The sequence below is a fragment of the Dipodomys spectabilis genome, unplaced genomic scaffold (assembly GCF_019054845.1).
Source record: "Dipodomys spectabilis isolate Male_0828 unplaced genomic scaffold, ASM1905484v1 ptg000125l, whole genome shotgun sequence".
Lineage (NCBI taxonomy): Eukaryota > Metazoa > Chordata > Mammalia > Rodentia > Heteromyidae > Dipodomys > Dipodomys spectabilis.
This window is the reverse complement of record NW_024870802.1, coordinates 3,275,131-3,295,000: the sequence shown is the minus strand read 5'-3', so window position 1 is coordinate 3,295,000 and position 19,870 is coordinate 3,275,131. Positions and strand designations below refer to the sequence as shown.

The window sequence follows — 19,870 nt, the reverse complement described above, 5'->3', positions numbered from 1 at the left end:
ATGGGGTTTTAAGTAATGGAGTTTATGTTTTAATACCTTCAAAGTCATCAATATTTCCCTCTATGCTTTCATTTTGCGTTTCCTCAGTAGCTCTGGATTCTGGGAGCAGGTGTAGGAATGCTTAATTTTGATTGGGCACCTGCAATTGAATAATTACACCTGTAGACGTAAGTTTTCTTTGGTAGGTATTTAAACCAGGAGTTTGATTTTAAGGTAGTATTTAAAAATCTTTTCAAACAACTTACTTGGAGTAGGATCAGCCCAAACTCTGGATGCACAGGCTAACTGGAAAATTGGGGCATGCAGGGACAGTAAATCAGTTTGTCATGTATTGACGGACACCCCCGCCCCCTTTCCCCCATAGGCCTCTGTATTAAGCCTGGAGACAGACATTTTCAGTGTTTATCTTCATCAATTTTTTCAACAGTTCTTCTTGAAGCCAGTGATTTCTACCCTCATTTAGAAATAAGAAAACCAGAAGCTACACAAATTAGATAATTTATGAGGTGAGTGTGGAAGAGCCTGGGTTCAAATCTGGGTCTTTTTTATCTACAGATTTGATCTACTTTAATATACCACACCCTACTACCTTCTTGAAAGTGACTTGGGCATTGAGTGTTGACATCTTTTTATTATTTTAAGTTTTAAAACTGTAAGGAAGGAGGGATGAGGGTGAGGGACAGGAAGGAGAAAGAAGGGCTTGATTTTGAGATTCTGAGGTGAAAGCTAAAAATCTCTCCTTTGGAGGCCAGTTCAGAAGGAAGAGTTCCATGTTTCGGGTAAGTAAAATGTTAAGGCTCTAGTAATTGTAGCACGCAGGTCTGATGCTGAGTAATCAGCCTCGCCCCTGTGTTAGTGGAGGGGAGGCAGGAAGTCTGGGGAAAGCTGCTTTTGCCTAAGGAATTACATTCCAGGGGACTCCAAGGATTTAGGGAACCACAAAAGCCATTTATTTCAAGTACTCTGAGATTTCTACCACTTTGATCCCTAATCCATAGCATAATTAATAAATGAAAAGTGCTGTAGCATGTTCTTTTTCTTTTCTCCCCCCACCCCCAAAGTATGCTTTTAAAATGGTTTTTGGTCTGACATGATTCATTTGCCACTTGGAAAAGTCTCATCATACTTTGGATGGGCAGGCCAGGAGGGGATGCCTAGTGGGCAGGTGATGGAGGTCTGAAAGCTGCTACCCGGGATCTGGTCTCCAGCATACCAGATGCTGTCTCCTCCAGGAAATGTGTGGAAACATAGCTCCCAGGTCTCCAATAGCTTCTGCTCCAAGTATTGTCCCTCAACTGGCTTGTTCATAGCCAGTATCTATCTTTTTTTCTCTATTGTGAGAAGTATTGGTCATTAGAGAGATTACTAATGATTGTCTTGATCTTCTTTAATAGCAAATAGTCAAATTACCTGCAAGAAGTACAATGTAGCCTGACAGGGGGCCAAAAAATATTCTGGGACTTCCATTCTATTAGAGATGGAGAAGGAAGAGGAGAGGGTACAGAGATCAAAACCAGTAAGCAGAGAAAAATAATGTGTGTGTGTGTGTGTGTGTGAACAGATGGATTAATAAATAGAAAAGGAAATCTATGTAGGGTAGCAGAATCCTTAAGATGTTTGGAATTTAAATGTTTTATCACAACCATTTCACAAATGAGTAAACAGGCTCAGAGAGGCCGGAGACGGTTTGTTCGTAGGTCAGATGTGGACAGTATATTGGAGTGGTCACCGATCTCTTAACTTCCTGTGTTTGCTTTCAGGATTGGCAAGACAGTTTCAGAAGGTGATAGGAGCCTGTAGGAAGTAACAGAGGAACCTTTTTCTGGGGGAATGGAGGGAGGGACGATTTGAAATGGGGTTCAAGGGGTACCTTGAGAAGCCAGGACCCAAGCTGATCTGTAAATGGCAGGAGGTGGCAGATCTTCAACGGTCACCTAGACAGGCACCTGTGGGGCCCAAGGAAACTTCCGGCAGGAAGGTGTTAATGTCCCCATGTGCCCTCTACTGGTTCATTAAGGGCCTTCAAAAGGGGAAGAAGGTAGGGGCTGTAAATGTTCCAGGCAGTCTTACCTTCAGCCCTTGGGACTGTCTTTCAGCCTTGGTTCAGTAATAACTTGTGACTGCCCAATAGGGCTTCCTCCAAGGAAGCGGGCGAGAATGGCTTGTTACATTCAAATATGCCATAAAAGTGTCGCCATTTATTTCAGTCTGATGACCTGGAGCTGGGGGGGGGGGGGGGACTTTGAAAGGGTCTGAAGAGGCCCTTTAGAAGTGGATGAAAGGGGGTGGGACCCTCAGCCCTGCACAAAGAGGCACAATGGGAAGATGGCCAAATGCTGGCTTGAGAGTGGGTAAGGAGGAGAAAGGTGTAGATGGTAAGCTGGAAAATGTGGCTTCACACACAGCGTTTTTGGTAAGGGCTCCAGGCACACACACTGCCATGTCTTTAGGACTTTGCAGGAAGCAGGAGGGAGAGGGAGGGGCCGCTCGAGGCTCCTTCTTTGGCTTCTACTTTATCAATGAAGGGGCTGTTTTGTTCGAATTTGAGTAGAGGGTGGATTTCAATTTCCCAAGAGTCCTGTTCCATGGGACAGTTCCAGGTTTTGGGTATGGGATTCTGTGTGTGTGTGTGTGTGTGTGTGTGTGTGTGTGTGTACACATGCATGGATTTTGGACATAGTACCTTCATACAGCTAGGTGGGCTTAGTCTCCTAGGCAAGAGACTTCAGCAGAGTGATGAGGGGGGGAAGGGGTTGTGATGGGGGGGCAGCAGCTGCAGCAGCAGTGGAATGTGGCTGTGCATCTCTCAGTGGCCCTGGGTGATGCCATCCTGCCCTGGCATTCCAGAGCTGCTGTGTAGGGTGGGATCCCAGAAAGCCATGCCCGCTTCGCAAACAGGAAGCCAGGCTGACTGCTGCCGGCGCAGTTCACTGAGATAAAGTGTCAGATCTGGCCCCAAACTTGTGAAAGCAGCCCTGCCACCACCCCTGGGCACCGCAAGCATGGAGGTCGGGATGGGAAGGCACAGGGAAACAGGATGCGCCAGAGGAGCTTTGAGGCTATGGTCCCAGCAATGCGTCAGGCAGTGTGGCATGGGTGGGGAGGAAAATATTGATGTATCCTCTGTGTTTTTGAACCTGGAGTTTGGGTTTTCCCGTGGCATCTGTGGTTTTACAGAAAAGGTGTCTTTTCTTGCACTGGACTCAGGGACAGGAGGTCACTTGTAGATATCGACTTATCTGTGCCTTTTGGGCAGACTGATTTTCAAGACTGCCTAATACCACTGTTTTCAAGGCCTCCTCCTACCACCAGGAAGGGGGTGGGGGAGAGACTTTTGGCCAAACCATGCAAAAACACTGGTATTCAAAAATATTTTGTTACTTTTCTTGGCAATCCATTCTAACAAGAAATTGCAACACTGTCTCAAAGTTGGGAGGCAACTTTCTGGGGAAAAGGCAAGAGGGGGCGGGTAGGGTAGAGAAGTTGGAGTTTGGAATCAAAAACAGACACTGAATCTTTAATAAAATAAATGAAGCGGAGCCCTTTCAGCTCAGGGCCCGGGACTGTGTTGGTGTGGGTCAGGCTTTAACGTGCCTAGTGGAAATTGACAGTCTGAGAACTGGGACATAAACAAAAATGTCAGTCCCTGGGAGTCTTGTTTGCTGGACAATGTCTCAATTGTTCCGCCTGCTTTTCTAGGCAGCAGGGGAGAGAGGAATATTAACTGTTTACTTCCCAAGCTGGCTGAGCAATTGCTTGGAGAAGAAAAATGGAAGAACCCCTCCCCCCCACCCTCATTTTTTAATTTAGGAACTATTAAACTTGTCAGTAAGTGGTAAGAAATATGTAGATTGTTTTCTCCTCTAAGTGGTCTGTCATTCAATGCCATATTTCTGCGGTGTGTGTGTAAGGACTTTCTTTACAATTTTGGGTGTTTAACATTAAAAGTTAGTTGCATAGTGAATTTTGAAAGAGTGCTATTTGGAAGTGCCTCATCCTCCTTTCCCCTTCCCCCTTTGAGGGGGTGGGACTCTAGGATTAAGTGAAAGAAGCTTGATTTTCTGTCACCATTCCAATTTTAACTTTATCAGCTCTTAATTTTTAAAAAATACCTCAAGTAGGATAAAAATCAAGTGTTTGGGTTTTTTTAAACAACAAAACAATTCTGATCTCCTAAGTGTAAAATTCAAATCCCTCCCAAGTTGCTAAAGGAATGAGGAAAAGTAACTTTGTCTTGGAGAAGATTGGAGGCTCAGAGTTCTATTCACACTTGAACTTAGTTGATTAGAGAAACAAATAGCATGGCTGGCTGTATCAGCCTTTATCTGGGCAAAGTTCAAAACTCAACTAGTAATTATGCCCTCAGAAGCTTTAAAAAGGCTGTGTTGTTTCAGGAGCAGACAGCAGGCTCCCTTCTTCTGGGTGAACTTGGGTTGCTTGTTAGATAAACTCTTTTTAATAAATAGGGGTCAGGGGATGGGTTGATGATCTTGGAAGCCTTGGGCTCTGACTCCCTGATAAAGGACGGTCTTCTTTCGGGGAACTTGAGGCTTTCTCTCCAGTCCAATTTTGAAACCAGAAGCTTTTACAGGGCAGGCTGCTGAAGTGAGCTTTGGCTCCTGCTTCCTGTCAGACAGGAAGTCACTTCCTTCGCCAAAATTACAAGCTATGGCAAAAACTCCCCGGCCACACTGAAAAGAACATGTTTTTCCCAGAAGACTGCATTTCTAGATGTGGAAGCATAAATTGGTACATTATATAATCACAGGGTACCCAAAATACATAGGGAAGAGGATTGATTGTTGGAAAGAGACAGGCTGTGTCCCAAGGCAGCGGTGCTACCCAGAACAGCTGGTCCGGCTGCGTGGCTCCACCTGGGGGCTGGCTGTGGCCTACTGTAAGAAGGTGAAGTGGAGGTTGCTTGTGGGGAGCCCTGGCTGTGTCAATCCTTAGAGAAAGTCATGGCAAGGTGAGATTTTACCTTCCTTATTTGGGAAGTCTGAAGTCTTAAGTGTGGCAGGCTCTAGCAAGCTCTGTGATGAGCTCACAGATTTTAAAGGTCTGGGGCTTTAATTATCAAAGCGTCAATACCTCCTTTTAAAATCTCCTTTTCTCTCCCCCCTTTAACCTAGTCTGTCTGTCTGTCTGTGTGTATGTATTTAGTGCTGGTACTGGGCCTGAACTCAGGACCTTTTGATCTTTCTTAGCGTTTTCCACTCAAGACTAATATTCTACCACTTGAACCACACCCCCACTTCTAGTTTTTAGTGGTTAATTGGAGAGAAGAATCTTGAGCATCAGGCTGGCTTCAAACTATATGATCCTCAGAACTCAGCCTCCTGAGTAGCTAGGATTATAGATGTGAGCCACTGGCCCCAGACTAATCATTCATTGAAGGATTCAGTTTCTTCTCCCAATTTGTCCCTTCCTCCTTTCCTCCCCCCTGACTTCTCAACCTTCAGAAACGTTCTTGATCTCATGGCTCCTTTCAGGAGACAGTGAAGTAACTTTTAGGGGACAGTTTCTTGAGGGTGGTTGTAGCCTGGCAAGGTCCCCAATTAGTGAGAGAGGGCTTGTGACCTCAGGTCATTTTGTACAGGACCTGTGGATCTGGAGGTCCTCGCTGCCCCTCTGGGGTGGAGTGGACTCCCAGATCACATGCAGTGAAGGTCCAATCATCCTGCAGTAGGATGGATGCTCAGGAAATAAATTCTTGCTCGCTTGTTGAATTTCCTGAATTTGGGAGAATAGCCTAACTGTGCCAACAAGGTGGATTCCCTTACAGCAGGAGTTGTTCCAGCTACTAATGAGTATGTTTGTAATAACTATTGCAGGCATTAGTGAGAAAGGGTTTGAGTCATACATATGTCATATTTTCTTAGTTGGTCAAGACTTTGGAGGAAAGAGAAGGCTGTATTACCTAGGAAATTCGCTCCTCCATTGAAAGGAAAGAGCCTTGAATTAAGTGTGTGTGCCTTTTCTCTCTGTTTCCCCTTTGACAGTTATTGATCCTTCCCCAGAACTGCACAGTTTATGTTCTGATCTTTTTCTTGACAAAGGGAATTCCCAGTTTTGTGAGCTGACATGTGCAGTAGTTGCAGAAGAATTAAAAGTTGACGATGTGTGTCTCCTTGAGAATCTCTGTAGTTTCAGTCTCTTCTTAAAGAGCTTCAAGATGTTTTCAATGAGTCTCTTTGGTGACTTGAAGGTGAAGAGAGGTTTAGAAGTATGGACAGAGTAAGAAGAGAAAGACAAACACTGTTATTCTACATGTATTTCATTATTAACAAAAAGTTGGTAGAAGTTTTCTCTTACTAAACTCTTGCTAGGAAAGAGGCACAGAGAGACAAAGCTTGAAGTTACAACACAGTGGAAATACTTTGGACATTATTTGAAAGACCATTTATGACCGGAGAACATTAGGTCAACGGTATATTTGGTTTCTTCCATGGCTAAAGTTTGGAACTAGCTCTGAAAGGCTCCCCTAAAACCCTAACTCTGTACTCTCCCTTTCACTACATCATCCTGAAATGCTTCTACACGAAAAAGCTCATTAGCACCTGGTTAGTTCTCCCCTTGTCTTGGTTCCAGATGCTCACCTGAGAACATGGACCATGTTGAATCTCCTTAATGTCCTGTGTTAAAGCTGGTAGTAATCCAGGCTAGCGTTTCCTGGATGTACAGTTTGCGTGTTGCCCTGGTCTCATTTCTTTCATGTGTGGTTCTCTTGGTACTTTGTGTTCTTATTGTTGGTTTCCCCTCTCCCACCCCCGCCCCTTGAGGAACGTTGGGTGACAAGTGAGGATACAGCAGACAGTGGTTGAAGAAAGATGAGTCTTTCTGGCCAGATGACTTGATTTTTGCCATCTAGGTAAAACTCAACCCAATTCAAGGTCCATTAGTTACTTGTATGAGCCAGGGAAGGCATTGAACTGAGGCCTGGAGGTCAGGTCTTTGTGCTCTGTTATGGTTCTCCTGGGATCTCCTGCCCAAGGGACACTCAGAGGACTCAATAAATGAGCAAGGCTTTCATTCTGAACACTTCTCTACTGAAGACTGAATGATAAATTGGGGGTGATGCTTTTGTCCTAAACAGCATCAATTACTGAAGAAGACATACACACACGTCATTTTTGGACTATGCATATATCTTGTCACGAATGAACTAAGTAAACTCTAGACCTGTGAACGTGAACTTCAATTCTCCACTGCTTTACCACAGAGTTTGTAGACAAGGACCGAGCTTTGTCTCTCATGAGCTCTCTAGGGCTCACTGTAGGCAGCTGAACTTGAAGGCATGGCTCCAAGCCCATGACACTGCCTCTGCCAATTGTCTACATGATCCTCATATCCTTGGGGTCATTGCCGTTGTATCTGGGGGCATAAATTTAACCTTAAGAATACTCTTCTGATGATCAGTTACTGCTTGTATTTATTTACTAGTAAATTTCCCCTTTGACAGTTACTGGCCCCAAACCAAACTATTTGGTTTCTTTCATGTTGGGCCAAAAAGCATGTTCCTTTTTTTATTCCCTGTTTCTTAAACTATTTTACATTTTCCCTTTTTTATGGTAATAGGTATTACACCCAGGGTCTCCTGCATGTCAGGCAAGCAGTCTACAGTGAGCTCCACCTCCCGGTCCCCAGTTTCTTAAATGGTTTACAGTGTACTCTGAATCACAATGGCTGTGGGACGTGGCATTGCTCCAGCTAGGGGAATGAGGCAGAAATAAGAGGACATAAGAGAAATAAGAGAAATACACGTGCATGGGCTGTCAAGAAACTTGGCAGTAAATGGAACCTGGTGTGTGGGGAGGGTGGGGTGTGGAAGTTTGAACTGAAGGCCTTGGGCTTGCTTAGCAGGTACTCTATCTACTACCTGAGCCATACCTCCAGCCCTTTTGACTGTAATTATTTTTGAGAAAGGGTCTTTGTGCCTACCCCATCTTGGATGGTAATCCTCCTATTCATTCTACCTAAGTAGCTGGAATGACAGGTGTATGCCACCATGCCCAGCTTTTTATGGATCTTGCTAGGATTGGCCACAAACCATGACCCTCTCAGCTTCTTGACTCCTGAGTAGCTGGGGATGAACTACATGAGCCCACTCACGTGTGCTATGATTTTGATTCTGTTATCTGAGGTGTTCAGGTCTTCCCACCTCCCATTCTCTGTCTCCTCATGACTTGCTTCTTTTGAGACACTCCCCCCCTCCCCCACACTTGGCTGACTTGGAGCCTCTTCCGAGGGGCCTGAGGTTGGAAAAAGAATTAGGTGGAAAAAGGGGCCAAAGAAATCGAGCAGTGAAAAGAGTTTTTATTTCGGCAAGGAGAACCTTGCCCAGAGATTTGGTCAATATTAAAACAGAGGGCCAAGCATGGAGAAGAGTCTACAGTGGAGGAAGGGTGTGCGTGGGCATTCACACTCTTGGCCTGCATGAGACCACGTGTGTGGATTAGATATCACCCAGGTAGATTTAGGGCCGGGGGATTCCTGAAATAGACATGTCTAGAGGAACGCCTGTGGGGAAGGGGAGGAGTTTATTGCTGCACGGGGGAAATTGTTAAAGGGCTTGCTGGAGTCTGGCTGGGCCTATCCCTTTTTGCTTTGCAAAAGGGATTGTGCCTTTTGCACTCCGACAAGAGTTTTTATTTTTATTTATTTATTTTTTTGGCTTGGGATCCTCCCCTCCCCCCCAAACACACACTGCTCCTTTTTTTAAATTTATTTTTTTATTGTGAAAATACGGTACAGAGGGGTTACAATTACATGGGCAAACACACTGCTCCTTATTTGATTAAAGCTAGCTGTAAGGACCTTAATACTGTCAGGGTTAGCGCTGGTGTGGAAAGAAGAAGGAGCTCAGCCCAGCGATGGCCACAGAGCCCTTTTCTAGCCAGTTCCAGTCTTGGTAGGAGATTGGTGAACATTTATTTACACGTGGGTAGAAGGCCTCACATCTGCTTCTGGTTTTCCTTTTTCTGCAGGCTAGACTGAAAACTTAATAAATTGTATGAAACCCAAGTAAGCATAGACGTTAAAGAACATTAAATAAATTACATAAGTATGCCTACCTGTAACACTTTTATAAGGTAAATGCACGTGGGTTACTTTGCCATAAATGTGCACACAGACCAAGATTTATTCTAAAGCCCCCTTGTTTCAGGCCGGCTGCTGGTGAAGGTACTACTGTTTTATAACTCCTGCCTTCTCTCCCTGGCACACACTAGCTGGGTTCGGAAAATGCGATAATGATGCCATAAGTACCCTTGTGCAGAAATTTGTTTTTTTGTTCCAAAACATTGCCAATTCACGCCATATAAAACTACCATGGCTGCTTCAGCCAATTTTTCTTCTCCCTAAAGAAGGCACACATTAATGAAGCAGTTGAGGGCCTGGGAAAATACATGGTTGTTTCTTAAAATGAAATTTTTCCTCTTCTTGTGGTAGGCTCGTAGATGGTTCAGCTGAAATGTCCATGCCTGGCAAGTCAGGCTGTGAAACTTGGTTTGTTGCTATGGTTACCTATCAGCAAATGTCCTACTGGGGAATGATGCCTGGATCAGCCCATTATATGGAGTGAAAAGTGGAGTTTCCTTGGGTAGAGTGGAGTTCCAGCTTCCAGGTACCCTGGCTGTTCTGGTGCCAGCTATTCTTTCTGGAAGCTTGTATGAGGCAGGGTGTTTAGAGGAAGGCCTTTCAATGCTGTTTGCTAGGCAGCGGCTTCCAGAGCGGGGGGAGGGGGGGGGTGTTCCCTACCGCACCTCACCCTGTGTACTCGGCTTGCTCTGCTTGCTTGGTGCTCTTCCTTAGCTTTTTCAGAAAATTTTCTCTCAAGGCTGGTGCTCTACCACAGCTTCACTTTTGGGTTTTTGGTAGCTAATTGGTAGGAGTCTCACTGACTTTCCTACCTAGTCTGGCTTCAAACTGTGATCGTCACAGCTCAGCCTCCTGAGTAGCTAGGATTACAAGCATAAGCCACTGGTGCCTGGCTTAGTACTAAAATTTAATCTAACCATATAAGAGGTATTTCCTGCCTCTAGACTTGCTCAACTTCACACACTATTTGCCTCCCATTATCTTGTCTTCTCCACTTATGGCTGCGAGATTTCCTATTAGTAGCTTAATATGGGACCTCAGTTTTCTCATCTATAAAGAGCTGGGGAAGCCATAACTTCAGAAGAGAAAGGGCTGTGTTGTGCGGTGATGAGCCCCCTGGCTTTGGGGGTGGGCAGGCTATGTCTTCAACCTGATTTAGCTGTCTCTTTGCTGAATCAGCTCCATGTAAGGAAAAGAATAACTTTCTCCCTTATGGGGCATTGTTAAGCAATCGATGTGAGGGTCAGGTGGGTTGATGAACCAAGAATCACTTTCCCTCTGTTGCTTTGCCTGGTGTTTGGGAGGGGCTTGTTGTTAATACTTGGAGTGCTTTGCAAAAGGTAATTTTTTTTTCATATCAGTGTAAGGAAGGCAATCTATGGACATTCTTATTATTTAGTTTATGTCAGCACAGGAAAGCAAGAAGCAGTCAGAGAAAATGCAGACCGCTGTTTTCAAGACAGTTTTCTCAATTCTAATACATTGCAAATTGTGAGAGATATCCTGAATAAGAAATTTTCATGGAAGAAAAGGAACAGCATTATGTTGACTGGATCGATTTATGTATCTAGATTTTAGAAATGTATAAATCGACCAACAGTGGGTGTTCTGGTGTATGAGGTGCTTAAGCTGTGTGGGCATACTCTGACAATAGAAGCTGGCAGATCTGAGTTTCAAATGATCCTATAGAAGAAACTTGGGAGCCCATTTTTGATCACATGGGGTGATCAAAAGCATGTGAGGCGGTCTGTATGCTTGCTCCAGCTCAAAAGAGTCGCGACAAACTCTGAGTCACTAGGCGTGGTCTACTTAACATCAGCACTGAAAAGACCCTGCTGACTGAGTTTTGTGGGATTCTCTAAATAATATTGTGTAGTTCCAAAGGTTCCCATTGTTTTTGACTGTTCAAGAGAGTTGCTAGCATTGACAGAGCACAAGGCTGGACTGCCCCGCCGGCTTGCTTCTCCATATGCACTCCATTGAAAACACGTCCACATCCCAACCTTTCCTTAGCCTATCTCCCTACTGGGAGGAGCTAGGTGGCTGCGTGAATGGGAACAATGGACATAGAGTCTTTATCAGAAGGAAATATTAGAGCATTTAATGTACTGCTGTTCTTGTGTATTCTATTGGGAAGAACGGGCACCCACGTTAACCTTACCATAAGTGTGATGCATTTGAACATGCAGTTGAAGAATGACCTGAAGAATATGCATTTCTGCTGTGAGCGGTTCTGAATAAATCATCATAATAGCCGTGGTTATTAACATATTATGTGAATTGGACAATGATATATACTTTGAGGACCTTGAACTAAATTCTCCAGCTAAGAGCCTATAGGATGGGCTCCAGGAGGGCTGGAGTTCTGGGCATAGAGGTTGTCATACAGAGAAATGAACTACAGACAGCTTGCTGGCAGATTTTTTTTTTCTTTCTGGTAATACTCAACCCAAAGTAAATTTTCACATGCTTGGATTGCAGTCAGTGCAGTATTGACTAATGTCAGATTAATTGGATCTGGACTTCTCAATGTGAGTCAGTTCGGGTTAGAAAGTGATTTTATTATCTAGAAACTTCTTTGTGCCTCCCCACCCCCACCCTTTTTCATACCCCTCCCCACAAATATTCAGCCATAATTTTCCTCTGTATGCCAAGATTTTCTTGTCAGGCTTCTGAGAAACTCTGTGTGTGTGTGTGTGTGTGTGAGTGTGTGTGTGTGTGTGTGTGTGTGTGTGTGTGTGTGTTCTGCTAGATTATATGAGAAGTGGAGTTTAGGATTTGGTAAAATTATGTTGAGATTTCATAAAAACTTTTCAGTGTGTTGAAAGTTAAATTCCAGGGCAGAAAAGAATGAATACTGGATCCAGAACCTAGGAGACCAAGTTCTTGTCTTAGCACAACTCATAGACTTGTGTGTGTGTGTGTGTGTGTGTGTGTGTGTGTGTGTGTGTGTGTGTGTGTGTGTGTGTGTGTGTGTGTGAAATCAGGGAGGTCTTTGCATATTTTCCCTTTTTAAGTAGGTGGGTGAGAGAGAGGGTTGTGTGTCATTCTGGGCTGTGACTACTAAATGGAAAAATAGTATAGGGGAAGGAGCTTTGCAATCTTTGAGAAGCAGAATTTGCTTTATGTTGTTAATTCTCTCTCTTTTTAAAAATTATCATTTTTTTTAAGTTGGACAAAGAAGTTTCAATTCTATACGTCAGATGATCAGTATAATTCTATAGGTCAGATGATCAGTGTAATTCTATAGGTCGGATGATCAGTGTAATTCTATAGGTCAGATGATCAGTGTAATGTACCTTGACCAGTGTCACCTCTTTCCTCATTCTCCCCATCTTTCCCTATTCCTTCCTTCCCCACAAGTTAAATAGTTCCCTTTTATATAATGCACATTATTTGCTCACTTTCTCCATTTATGTCTCACCTCCCCTTAATCTTTGGGGCTGAAACTCAAGATCTGGGCACTCATTCTTAGCTTTCATAAAGAACTCAAGGCTGGTGCTTTACCACTTGGACCACAGATTGACTTCTGACTTCTTGGTGGTTCATTGTAGATAAGTGTCTCCCAGACTTTTCTGCCCAGGCTGGCTTCAGACTGATTCTCTGAGCTCAGCCTCCTGAGTAGCTAGAATTACAGATGAGCCACCAGTTACTGGCCCCACTGGGTGCCTTTGCAGTTGTTTAATTGGGTATAAGTCTTCTCCCATGGCATGTGATATAATTTTATGGTCTTCAGTTAGATTCTGAAGTGCCTTTTAAAATGCTATTAGTTTTGAAAGCATAAAGTGTTTTTTGTTAAACTTGCCTGGAGACACAGTTCTAAGAGACTATTCAGTTCATATGAAAATGCTCTGGACAGCTTTCCTTGCAAAGATAGTAAGGCCAGCCTCCAACCTTGTTGGAGGTTAAAATGAAATAATGGTACAGAAAAGATTTCTAACTTGTCAGCCCTGTCTACTCTTTGCTTCCTGTAGCCCACACACTTAGGGACTTAAATGGCACCTCTGAAGGGGGATTACCCGGAAGCCCTTGTGCGTGGTCCTGTAAAGGGGTTGAGAAGGGGAGGTGAAAAGTGGGGAGGTTGATTATAAGATGGCGCAGGAATCAGGAAGACATTCTGCCGTGGTGCTAGAATTCATTGCATCCAGAACTCAAGCATTATAGGACTATGGGATGTTGGCCATGGGAGGCCTTGTGGACTGGAGGTGGTTCTAGATCCTAGGCAGTTTAAAAGACCTCAGCAGTAGATGTTGACAACAGTGTCTGGTACTTCCTCGTGGATTTGCTTGGCCTTATAGTTAGCCCTTTCCCTTTCCCTTTTGCCTGCTGATGCTGTACTATGACTTTTTTCACCTCGTGGATGTCCTGTAGATGTCCTTTACCTTAAGTTCCTAATGTAAAAACAATGAGGAACGAGGACTGGGTCCTGTTTATGGATGGAGGGGAGGAGAGAGGTATGCCGGGCAATGTTACTAGCCACTAACCAGGGGGATTTGTGTGTACAGTCTGTGTATCATACATCCACTGAGGACAAGCCGGCTATGGTATATGCCTCTCCACAGCTTCTCATTTCTACTTGTGAACATTTGCCTATATAGGACCTGATGTGTCAACCCAGCTGAGTCCCTTCTTGAACCAGATAGTCTAGAACTCTAATCAGAAGGGTTATTTTGGTGATGAGAGAGGCTGGCTGTTTGCGAAGTTACTGCTCAGGTCCTGAGATTGAATTCTGAAGAAGGGAGATGAGTGTGGTATTCCACTTATTTGCTGACTTCAGATCCACTGCACAGAAGCTGTGTGTTCTGTTATATCTGCTAATGAAAGCATGGCTTCGGGATCCTGGTGAAGGTGAGACTCCCACGGCCCATATGTCACAAGGAGTCCATGTTTGGTGTTTGCCTGGTAGGGGGCTTTCTGTGTTTGCAGCTGACTTGTTTGAATGTGCGTATGTTATTTTGGAGGTGACTCCTGTGAAAGCCCGGGAAGCCCAGGTGAGGGCCTCACTGAACCCCGGGCCCCCTGTTCCAGGGTTTCAATAGGAATGATGGGTTGGGACAAGGTCCTGGAATGGGCAGACCTTGGCTTTGCTGCTAGTCAAGAAGGCCAAGGGTTTTGATCATAATGTCCTCATTACCTGGGTGACAGGAGAGTTGCTAAATGTGGAGGCTCCTCCCCTTTTCTAAAGTTGGAAAGTCTTATCTAATGAAACTATGACAGGGGTCAGAGACCAGCCAAACAAGGGAACCATTGACTCCAATAGCCAGACATTGGCATCAGCAGAAATCGATGTTGCCTTAGTGTCCCTGCAATGCTGTCCTCAATAGGGGACATCGGGCCCGGAAGTGGCTGTGTCTATTTTCTTTCTCCTTGTTTTCCTCTTGCACTTCTTGGGTGAGGTGGTGATCATGGACTTTTATCCTCACAGAAGATTGGTGGAAGCCAATCTTCACTCAGCTGTTCCTCAGCAGAAATTTCAGGGAAGCATTCTGATTGCCTTGGATTTTGGTTGGGTTGGGTGTCCTTTCTGACTGGACCAATCAGTGAATAGAGGCGGAAAAACTGACGTAAGAAGATGTGTGTGTATGGGGGGAGGTACCCCAGGATCACATTGACAAGGTGGTGTGAGGGAGCTCAGTCGAGGGGAGGGGGGAGGATTAGAAGGAGTTCAGTTCATTTAATTTATATTTCTTGGGGTTGAAAAGTTCTTCGCCTTTTTGTCTGCTAGCTATGAGTGTACTTGGTGTCTGTTTCCTCCCTTCGCTGTGTATTTTAACCCAAGACCCCGTTATGGATTCCACCTTCCATCGAAGCTGATGTAATCCTGGATCTGTTGCCTTGGCCCATGTGCCTGCAGCAGAGGAGGCCTCTGACCTAGGAGAACCCTGCAGGTAGTGGGTATGGTGTGTTTTCAGGCGGGACACGTCCTCGAAGAGGTAGCTTCTTCCATAAAGTTCCTGAATCTTGTGTGGGCTTTCGTAAAATTTTATTTATCTGCTTAAAACGAAGTAGGTCCAACTGTGGTGAATGAAGGCAGCGGAAGGATGCAGAGAAAAGCTGTTGTGTTCAGACCACCACAGGTCTGTGTGGGTCCTACTCTCCAGGGAAGCCAACCATTCTTTCTGAGCTTCCTCGGGGAAAGCCCCGAGGGAGGGCATTTGAGGCAGACGTCTGCTCTGGCGTGCCTGTAGTATGCCAGGCACAGCGCCAGGCCCTTGCATCTTTACCATGATGTCTCTCAGATACGATTATCTCCATGGGAGGCGCCTACTTCTCAAGCACCTGAGTCTCCCAAAGATACTATGTGAAGGTGACTCGGCCAAGGGCAAGGGCAAAAAGCTCTATGTTATGGCTAATGCTGGAAGAAGTTTTTATTTAAAGAAAAAAAAAATCTGTTTTTGGTGGTCCTGGAGTTTGAGAATTCAAGGCTTCCTGCTTGCTAGGCTGGTGCTCTACCTTTTGAGTCCTACCTCCAGGCCTCCCCCTGCCCCAACCCCCATTTTGATCACTTTTCAGTTAGGGTCTGGCATTTTTGCCTGTAGGCCAGCTTTGGACTATGATCTTCCTACCTTTGCCTACCTCTGCCTACTAGCTGGGGCTAGAGGCATGAACAACCTTTTCTAGCATTTGTGGAGATGGTGTCTTGCTAAAAGTTGACCACCAAAGGTCAGCTTTTTCTCTGGCTAGGCTTGAACTGTGATCCTCCTGAGTAGCTGGATTCTCCCTCCTGAGTAGCTGGGATTACAGTATGAGCTGACACACCCAGCCCTCGGAGGAATCAATAAGAAAGCCATAAGTCCAGTTTTATTGAGCTATAAGTCACGAACTGTACAGCTCACCCATGTATTTAAGTTGTGCATTTGGTGGTGATGGTAGGCCTGAGACTTGTACAACCATCACCACAGTATTTCTTGGGACATGCCATCAGATCTCCACAAAGCCAAAGGCCCATTAGCACTCATTCTCTACTTCCCCCAGTCGCCCCCAATCGTAGGCAATGACTGCTTCCGTGGATTTGCCTGTTCTGGAAGTTTTCTATCAATGGGATAAGAGAATAGATGGTCTTAATGACCAGGTTCTTTCACAGCACAATGAAGGACTTCTGACTGAACTTACCTAAGCTCTTCTCCAAGCCTGGCTTCCAGGAAGCCGTCAATTCTCCTTCCCTTTCCTCTCTTCTGCCGCACTCCCTCATTTGTTATAAGAAGCTAGAAGACAGAGATCCCTGCGTTGACTGCGTGAGCTGTGTGAGAATGAGTCAGAATGTTGGGTGGAGGTAGCCAGACACTGGTCACCCCAGTGTTGGCAGGGAGAGGGTTAAGTGGACATTTCGCCCTATGTGTACCTGCTTGGAGGTACACCAGGATGGAGAAGCTAGAGCGCCTGTCCTGGGTGACATCAGAGTAGAGGTGGATTGTGCTGGTTACCCTGCTCCTAAAAGCCACTCCTGGGGAGCTTCAGGAAAGATCTGTAGGTCTTGCCTTTACAGCTCTCACTCTGCAGGGAGAAATCACGTACCTTTCTTTCTACTCAGGCAGCAGCTGCAGGAATGTTATCAGTGTTGGAACTGGGCACAGGCCCAAACCCTGCTGGTGCCTGAGCTGAAACTGAGCTGAGCCCCGGACGGCTGGGAGGTTTATATGCGAGCTAGTGGTCACCAATCTAGGGAAACTGGCCTTGGCTAGTGGGGGGGGAGAGGGGAGGGAGTCCCTGACAACAAAGTGGTGCCAACCACTAGACAGACTCATGGAGAACTTCCATGCCCTCCTGACACGATTCCTGTAGGTTAGTTGTTTGGGGGGTGGAGGTGGTAGAGATTGCTGTTGTCCCCAGGCATCAGACAATTCACTGAAGCCTTTTCAAATTCTACACTTCCTTTTACCATTGACTTGGGAGTGCTGAATAGTTTGGTTCCAGCAGCTAGCAACCTGATAACTTTTTTTGAGGGGGGGGGGGAGATGGTAAGCAATGCCTGAGATATTTTCTAGTGCCTAGGCAAGAATGTGAAGATCTTGGTTCTCAAGGCTCCTTTTGTTAGAGGATAGGGTAGTACTGAGGGATTGAACTCAGGGACTTGGAATTGCTAGGCAGGCGCTCACCTCTTGAGTCAGGCCTCCATCCCATTTTGCTTTATGGCTGAGCTGGATTTGGGCTGTGATCCCCCTATGCTGTGTTGTTGGGATAACAGATGCACCCAGCCATTGTGCTTCTTCTTATAGTTTTGGATAGCAGGTGTGCATCATCATGCCCAGCCATTGAGTGAGATGGAGTCTTGTGAACTTCAAACCAGCTTGAAACCTTGGGCACTCAGTTTATTACTCCCTTGTAGCTAGGATTACAGGCTTGAGCCATCATACCTGGCTCAAGCTTCCTTATTTCTTTTCCTCCTTTCCTTCCTCTCTTCCTCCCTTCCCTTTTTTCTTCCCTTCCCTTTTTCCCTTCCCTCCCCTCCTCTCCTTTCCTTTTTCCTTTCTCCTTCCCTCTCTCCCTCCCTCCTTCCCTCCAGGTAATTGGCCCTTGATTTCCCCTGATTGTTTCCCTAGATGGTTTGCTTTTCTATTGGATTTAAGTGTCCTCATCTGGTTTGCTTTGCTTATATATAATACTTCTGTTGAGTTTGATTCCACACACCTTGTGTATGGTTTCGGCCCATACAAGCTTTGTGCTAGCTGCATTCAGCACTGCTGGTCTCTAAGAGTCTACTAGCAGCCCCTCTGGCTTGCCAATAAAGACCCCTAATTTGGCCTCTTCAGTGGTGGCTTCTCCATTTCTTGCGACTGACTAAGTTTCCTTACAACATTTCTTTTCTTCATGTGTGTACCACACACACATGTGCCAGTACTGGTCTTCAACCAGTGCTTGAGCACTACCCCTTAGCTGTCTTATGTGAGGCTGGTACTCTACTACTTGAGCCACACTTTGGCTTTTTGGTGGTTAATTGGAGATAGTCTGGACTTTCCTGCCCACACTTGCTTTGAACTGTGATCCTCAGATCTTAGCCTTCTCTCAGTAGCTAGGACCACAGGCTTGAGCCACCAGTGCCCAGCCCTCAAGGGCTCAAGACATTCATGTGTGGTACTCTAGCCTCTGAGCTAAAGTAACAGCACTGTGGTACCCGCTCCCAGAATGGAAGTGGCCTCCGGGATGCTAGTGGCCAGCTAGGCATGCTCCGAGCAGAGCCAAGTGGTCATGGGTGTGGGAGATGAGGTGTATGGCAGCCGGTCATGCTGTGGCTTTACCCGGGAGAGTCTATTTTCTCAAGCTAATGTCTTTGTAGTCTACAGATCTGACCACAGGTAGAGTTCAAGTTCCCTTTCTGCCTGGGTCCCAGAGAGAAAGCCATCCAGCTACCTTGGTGACATTCAGCCCTAAAAGCCTGGGGTTTCTGATGATCACGGGTGTTTGGATATAAAGGTTTACAAGGCATTCCTGACGCTTCCCTTCCCTTTGCCTTCCCTTCCCGACCTGCTCGCCTCAGCATGAGTCACTTCGCCAGACTGTCAGGCCCTGCTGCCGGCTGCCCGCCCTTCCTTGTGGCCTGGCCACTCCTGGAGTCCTCGCTGGCCCAGCATTCAGAAAACAGACCACACCCAAGGAAGGAGGGTGATACAGGAGAGCATTTCTCTGCACTGGCCAGGGAGGCCCTGGTGCTTATCCATCCTGAGTCCTGGCCCCTCCAGGCTCTTGCTGGTTTGCTGACTGGTGTGTGCTGCAGAGGTGTTTGTGTGTGTGTGTGTGTGTGTGAGGTGGCTGGCTGGGGAGGGCTGTCCCAGGCTGACTCACACGCCAAAGGTCAGCTGGGCTGCCGGCGCCAGCACCTTTCTTCCCTGAGCACACACCTCATCTTGGATCTTTTTTAGATACTTGGACTAGCTTTATTCAGAACATTCTGGATTTATGAGTGAAGGCATGAGCTCACTTTATTATTTTGTACTTTGGATTCTTTCTTTAAGGAGATCAGAGATTAAAAAAAAAATACCATTATTTGCCAGTTTGCTACTATCAGTTCTCTCCTTTCCAAAAAAGCAGTGGGGGAGGGAGGGAGTTTTCTGGAGGGTCAGGCATATTGTTAAAGCTGTATCGTTTAAAGAGATCTCAACATACCTAGCACTTTGCCTCATTCCCATCTTCAGCTATCCTAGCCTTGCTAGAGTGAATCCCAGGCTTCGTACATGCATTTACCCTGTTGAGGGCTGCGTGGGACCCTGGCATGGCTGAAGGCTCTGCACTGGTCATGGGGGGAAAGGGCATGATGCTTTGTACCATCATCGTTACCATCCTGTGCTGGCTTTGGTTTCAGAGTTTGCATTTGGGGATGGCGGCTGCAGTGATCTGAGTATTTTCTCTGGGCATCTGCTGAGTTCCTTAAAAAAAGAAATCATACCAACTACCTTCAACTCAGTTGTTTCCACTGTGTGACTGTACCACAGAGCTAGCTGGAAACAGTTACGGTGTCATAGCTGGGTGGTGTGGGTGCTAGAGTATCTAGGGGGTAGAAGCCAGGATGCCATTGGACAGTCTCCCACCACAAAAACCCATCCAGAAGCCAGGGAACACTCACTCCAATGGAAGTGTTTATGGGGACCACCGAAGAATAGACTAAGATATAGCAAAGAACTTCAAATGAATGACAACTCAGTTTGCAAATGCACATTTGAACTTGCTTTTTTTTTTTTTCAATGTTGCCCATCACCATATATGCTTAGTGATTTACTGGAGTATTCTTAAAAAATATTTACACAATCTACCTTTTCCAGTTACCTGATAGTATTTT

The 19,870-nt window shown here is 45.6% G+C and overlaps 1 protein-coding gene across 43 annotated transcripts in view; it reads left to right on the top strand.

The window, feature by feature from the left end:
• Tcf7l2 (transcription factor 7 like 2) overlaps positions 1–19,870 on the top strand; it is a 212,906-nt gene that overhangs the window by 105,258 nt on the left and 87,778 nt on the right. The window lies entirely within an intron of this gene.